Genomic DNA, 6,309 nt, shown 5'->3' on the forward strand with positions numbered 1-6,309 from the left:
CACACAGGTCCACACGCGCACATACACACATTATATTGAACCTTTGTTAATTAAAGGAATGTTATTTAGAATTCTTGCAAATGGATATCATCATGTTCCTTATACACACATGCACATTGAAGAGAGTTTGAAAGGGAAGCTTTTAAGTCTTGGTATCATGAATGGTAGTGGCCATTAATGCAACATGAATAACAACCATAAGATCAAACTTTGTGCCACGTCTCTTTTCTTTACTTTAAAGCTCTACAAAAGTTGTCATCTATTATTATGTTTCTGACACTTAGGTCTTGGTGGATAGAAGAGTTGAACGAAGAAGGTCCAATATTTATATTGGACTCAAAAGATGTGTCTTTCTTAATGCTCTTTAATATAAACATTCTTAAATTGATAATAATCATGTGTAATTTTTTGTGCAGACATAGCTATATTGAAAGGGACATCATATTTCAAAATCTTTACTACATATTAGAAATTATTATAATCATGAATCTAGGAACCAAATATCTAAGTGGTGACCTACTTTTTAATTTAAGGTGGCACAAAATTTTATGATGTGTGCATAATGGGTAACATAGAAATTGAACTTAACAATTTATTTAATGTGATTGAGAAGGGAGGGACAACCACACGTCACATTTTAATAAATTATGTCATCTTTTGACAACGTGGAGAGGTGGGTGATGGCTGCACATAAATGTTAGGAAGAGGAAAATTATGTGGATAAGTTCAAGGTTTAGAAACATGAAAAGGCATAAATGGATGCCAATTTGCTTGCAAATTTAGAGTTTTAGAAGCTAAAATATAGTTACAATGTTTTAAATTTTGTAGATTATGTTCAAATTAAGAAAATAAAATGTACAAGTAAAAATGAAAATGTTACATGTCCAATGCACATAGTTTACAAGTTTTTTAATGAACAAAGAATAGGATAAAAGAACAAAATCATGTTATTGATATTAATTTCTTTTCCTAGTCTTAAAAGCATGTGATACTCACACGTATTTATTTTCTAGGTGAAAAGTGATGTCAAAGTAACTACCTAAGAAGGATAGCAATATCACACATTGAAGACTAGTAGTCATGTTAGTAGTTACAACCTCACATGGGGTAGAGGTGCAATGTGCATCATCATGCAACTCTCTCTCTCTCTCTCTCTTGTTGTTGAGAGTGGCAGCCATGCTTAATTTTGCCCATTTCAGGAAAGTAGATTGTCAGATACAGCTAAAAAATTTCGTGGGCGTTGAGAAAATGTACAAAATCTCGAAGAAAGGTCGAAAATTTTCGGGCCTCCCATGAGTAAATGATGGGGCATCCCACATGACCAAAATCAACCTAATTGAAGCACATATCCCAATGGATGCTTGATGGTTTACTCTAGGCCAGCAGGTGGGGGAAATGGTGTGTTTTTTGAGTGGAGCATTGAGTGGGGGGGAGATTGAAATCTCTTGTTTAGTGTGTTTGAATTTTGGGTCCTTGCACATGGGTGGTCTATTAGCTCTTGTATCCACACACACCAACAGCATTAATACTAGGGGTGGGCATCCTTACTTGTGAACGTTTGTGTCCTTTGCCAATGACCCTGTGCCTTGCCATATCCATCCCTTCTTGTAGTCTCTCCTCTTATGTTGCTCTGCTCATGACCCTGCACCATTCATACCTTATGCTGTTCACCTCTAGCACTTGTTGGCTGCCCAGCTTTTCATACCTTATGCTCTTCACCTCTCCCTCTAGTGGGCTGCCCAGCTTTCTTCTGTCCCTTGCCAACGATGTTGCAGCAGCAGTTGTACCATAGCCATTGCCGCCCTTTGCTCTCATGGCGAGGCCTCCAGGCTTGGTCCTTGGGCAGGAGAGCTTCTGGCCTCTGCAGATTCTTCATTCGGATCAGGAGGCGCCCTAAGCTCAGGCTTCCCTGCAGCCTCGTTGCAGACTGCAACAGACACAAGAGAGAAGCTCCCACTGCTGCAGGTTTCTTTGTAAAATGGCTCTCCAAGAGGCAGCAGCAGAAGAAGAGACCCGCTTGCTGCTTGCCCATATCTATCAGTTGCATTAAAGCAGAGGATTATCCTAACCATGATCATAATCATGATATGGTGGTTGATTCAGATGGCAAAGCTAAGAAACCCTACAAAAGGGTTGTCAAAGCACATCTTAAGCAGCAATTAGGTGGACTTAATCATGAGTTTAGCACCAAATTAGGCTCTCCTGAGAGCTCTGCTATATCATGTTTACAGAGGCAAAGCTCTTCATTATCTGGTGGTGAAGGATCTTTCAACTCCTTATCGTCATCGTCGTCGTCGTCGTCATCTGGCAGTTTTCATAGAATTTCTGGCTCCAAGCTCAAAGACACTTGTGCAAAGGTTGTGCATGGTGGCCCTTCCATCTGTGAGCTTGTTACTGGCAACCAGTTCCTCATGCACCTCTCTGCTGCCCCTGTTGTTGCCACTCCTAATCACAATACTAATGGTGGGATTAACACAAGCAGTACAGCAAAAGACAAGAAAGCTGAGCTTAATCCTTCTCTTGGTCTGGTTGCAAACTCATCACTCAGACACAGAGACACAGACATCAGTGACAGGATTGTGTTCTTCAAGTAGAGAGAGAAGAGAGAGAGAGAGAGAGAGTATTGCAATAAACTTTGGAAAATGTCCAATTATTAGTATTTGGTTTATCAAGCTTGCTTCAATCTTAGAGCTCTGATCAGCAAAAATTGGTGCAAATACTGACTCATTATTGCAGTAAAAAGTGCCTCAGATGAATAAGCTCATTTGTTTTCGCAAAAACGAAAGGACTGTTAATGTGGGCAGTGAGTGAATAGCTCATCTATGGCCTCTAAATTGGGGTTGTTTTCTTTTGACATCAAAGCCTTAATGGCCATCTCTACTCCAACTGGTCATATTTAGAGCCTGCTCACATAGGAGGGGCGGTTTATCAGATGTGTTGACATTCAGCCCAGTCATGTAGTCGAAGCCCAAGGTACTGTGAGAGCCTCTTGATGGGAAGGCAGTGTATAGACCTCCCTGAGGGCTCTTCCTCTGAGGCAGGGTGCTGTCAAAGCTGCACTCACTAGTTTGGTTGGACTGTTTATCCCACCATTTTATATGGTAGGATTTTCAGGCTAGACTGCCAATTTTTTTCAACATGTCCACCGCTGCAGCGAGCAGGAATCGAATTTGCAATGTTGTGCTTGGGACTTTGACTCTTAAACTAACTGAGCTACTGGTGCCTAAAACAGCAGATGCCCAACTCATGTGCTCCTAGTAGTGAGTGCATGGCCCAGGAGAGTTTTGCAGGCTGCCAAGGCGCGGAGGTTACAAAATTGATGTGTTGATGGGAGACTATCTCTGGCTGGGGTGGTTTGCTACTGGCTGGAGCAGAGGTCAAGAGGAAGCCTATGTGCACTAGCTCCATGTGTTTTTTATGGGTTTTGGTGAAGGAGGAACAACACATACACTCTATCACCCCTCTGTGGAGTGAGGGGGAGGGGTGGACTAGCTCCATGTGTTTTTTTTTTAATTTGGGGTTTTGGTGGAGGAGAAACACACACACTCTATCACCCCTTTTTGTGGAATGAGGAGGAGGGGTGGACTAGCTCCTTGTTGATGAGGTGCTAGTTGTTGCGAAGGGGCCGGAAGCAGCATATGGCCTGAGGGTCCCACCTATGTGGCTGCCATATGATCACCATGGTCCAGGGTCCAGACTCCATATGATCCAGTGTTTGTAGAAAAACTTTGCAAACTATTTTGGAAGATTCTCATTTTCATCTGTAAATTCTACTTTCTCAATCCCCCCCCCCGCCCCCCTCCCACCTCCCCCCCCCCCCCCCCCACCAAAAAAAAACAAAAGAAAACCCCCAAAAAAAAAACCTGCAAAATTTGGGATTTTAGTTGCAATGTAGCTCAAAAGTCTGCAAATTTTCAAGAAAAACTTGTGAAATGTTCTAGTCATTAAGTTTTATGATGGGTTGAGGAAATCGTTTTCTGTGGACATGGTGGAGGGTATTTAATGGTAAGGTGATGTAAAGGGTATTTATGATAAAGTGATGTTTTTAAACTTTGAGTTGGATGATTGGTGAGACAATGAAAGCAAGTTTTTTTTATTTATTTAAAGAAGCATAGATGATAGCAGATTAGAAGTCACCATTTTACTTTTGTAATGAGGTTGTTCATGCCAAGGGAAAATGTGTGCATCCAGGGACCCAAATCACAGCTGTGCCCGTCATGGCTATGATTTGGGGGCAGAGAATTCCCCATAGTCAAGCCATCTCCCTCCTGCCACTAGGTGATGGGCACCCTTGTTCGTCAAACTTGATAAGGAAAGGGATGAGACTCGCGAGTTTTTCACTGTTTACTTGTAATCTTTGGCAGCTGAGAATTATTTTTACCGTGTGTTACCCAAAAACATGCATGACGCCCGTCAAAAAACAAACCCCAAAATACCCAAAAATGCACATATGATGCGTGTCATCCAAAATACCCAAAAACGTGCACGAAGCTTGTCAAAAAACAAGCCCAAAATACCCCAAAGAAAAAATGCATATGACGCTTTATCAAAAAAACAAGCCCCCAAATACCCGAAAACGTCCCTAAAAACAAGCCCCAAAATACCCAAAAACGTGCATGAAACTTGTAAAAAAAAAACAAACCCCAAAATACAAAAAAAAAAACAAAAAAACAAAAACAAAAAACAAAAAACAAACAAACCCCAAAATACCAAAAAAAAAATACATGACTCCCATCAAAAAACAAGCCTGGGCAGCTGCCACCACAAGCCCAGCAGTGGCGCGCGTCATGCGCGTGTGAACAGCCTCAATGTTGGCATATATATATATAGGGATCTGGGGGGCCACAACAACACGTGACACGAGTTCAGTGGTCAGGGGGGTTTGCTTTTTCAGAAGCAAAATCAAATTGAGTGATTGAGGAGCGGGAAAGCAGCAGTTTTGCGGGACTTTTTGTTTTTTTTTTCTCTCTTGTGCTTTTTTAATTTGTTTTTTTTTTAAATAAAGCAGTACGCGTACGATGGAAGTGCATTCATGAACCGTCTTTTTGAAAGCTTTCAAAGTCAAAAATGCAGATTTTTTGCACGTCCACACTTGCAAACGCCAGGCTTTGTACTCACTCTCTATAACCCCAGTGGTCCAGTGCTAGAAAAACTTACCTACATTTCTATGATATGGAAGTTTTTCACCTATAAATGAAAAACTTTATTTCAACCACTACCCAAAAAAACACAGGTTTAGTGTATTTACACCCCTTCAATTTCACATGTAAATTCTAGTAGCCTAGATTTAAAGCACAGTTTAGAGTATTTTGTAGCCCTTAAAATGGGGTTTAGTGTATTTTGCACCCTTAAGTACCTTCAAATTCTAGTAGCCTAGATTTAAAGTAGAGCTTAGAGTATTTTGTACCCCTTAAAGTGAGATTTAATGTATTTTGCATTCCTTAAATTTGAAAAGTACATGCAAATTCTAGTAGTCTACATTTAAAGTAGAATTTAGAGTATTTTGTAGCCCTTCAAGTGGGGGTTTACTGTATTTTGTGCCCCTTAATAAGTAGAGTTTAGAGTATTTTGTAGCCCTTCAAGTGGGGTTTAATGTATTTTGCACCCCTTAATAAGTACATGCACATTCAGTACTCTAGTGTAAGATGGTTTCAAAATTTTCTAGATTTTTGAGATGTTCCAATTATTAATACCTTCAAATTATTTGAAAATAGTACGAATTTAAGAGATGATGTTTTTTCACCATTTGGGTGAAATACTTTATCAAACTTTGGTTAAAAAAACAACACATAACAACACAGTATCTTTTTGGCAACTTTTCCTTGCACTTGGCATTCAATGCAAGGGCATAAATACAACTCCACTTGGCATGGCCACTCCAAAATAGTAAGAAATACTTTCACTTTTAAGAGATGAAGGTTTTTCACCATTTCGGTAAAACATTTTATCAAACTTTGGTAAAAACCACAACACGGTATCTTTTTGACAACTTTTCCTTGCACTTAGTGTCCAATGAGAATTTTGCAAGCCCATAGTCTCTGTAACTTTTTTGTAAATTCACTCCTTCCACATGCAACAATCAAACTAGGATATTTACATAAGTATCACCTTGCGCATCCAAGGAATGGGGTGGGGTAGGAAAATAGTCCACCATGACAAACTACTAGATGAGATATTCCCTTTACACAAGTGGGGGTTATGTATAAAAAGAACTTTAAAACTTAGATTTTTGGGGGTAATCAATCATGATTATGTTCAACAATACTTTATCTTGTAAACCTTTGATAGAGAAAAAAAAAAGAGCTTTAA

This window comes from Cibotium barometz, chromosome 54 (assembly GCF_041138505.1).
Source record: "Cibotium barometz isolate CiBa-2024 chromosome 54, ASM4113850v1, whole genome shotgun sequence".
Lineage (NCBI taxonomy): Eukaryota > Viridiplantae > Streptophyta > Polypodiopsida > Cyatheales > Cibotiaceae > Cibotium > Cibotium barometz.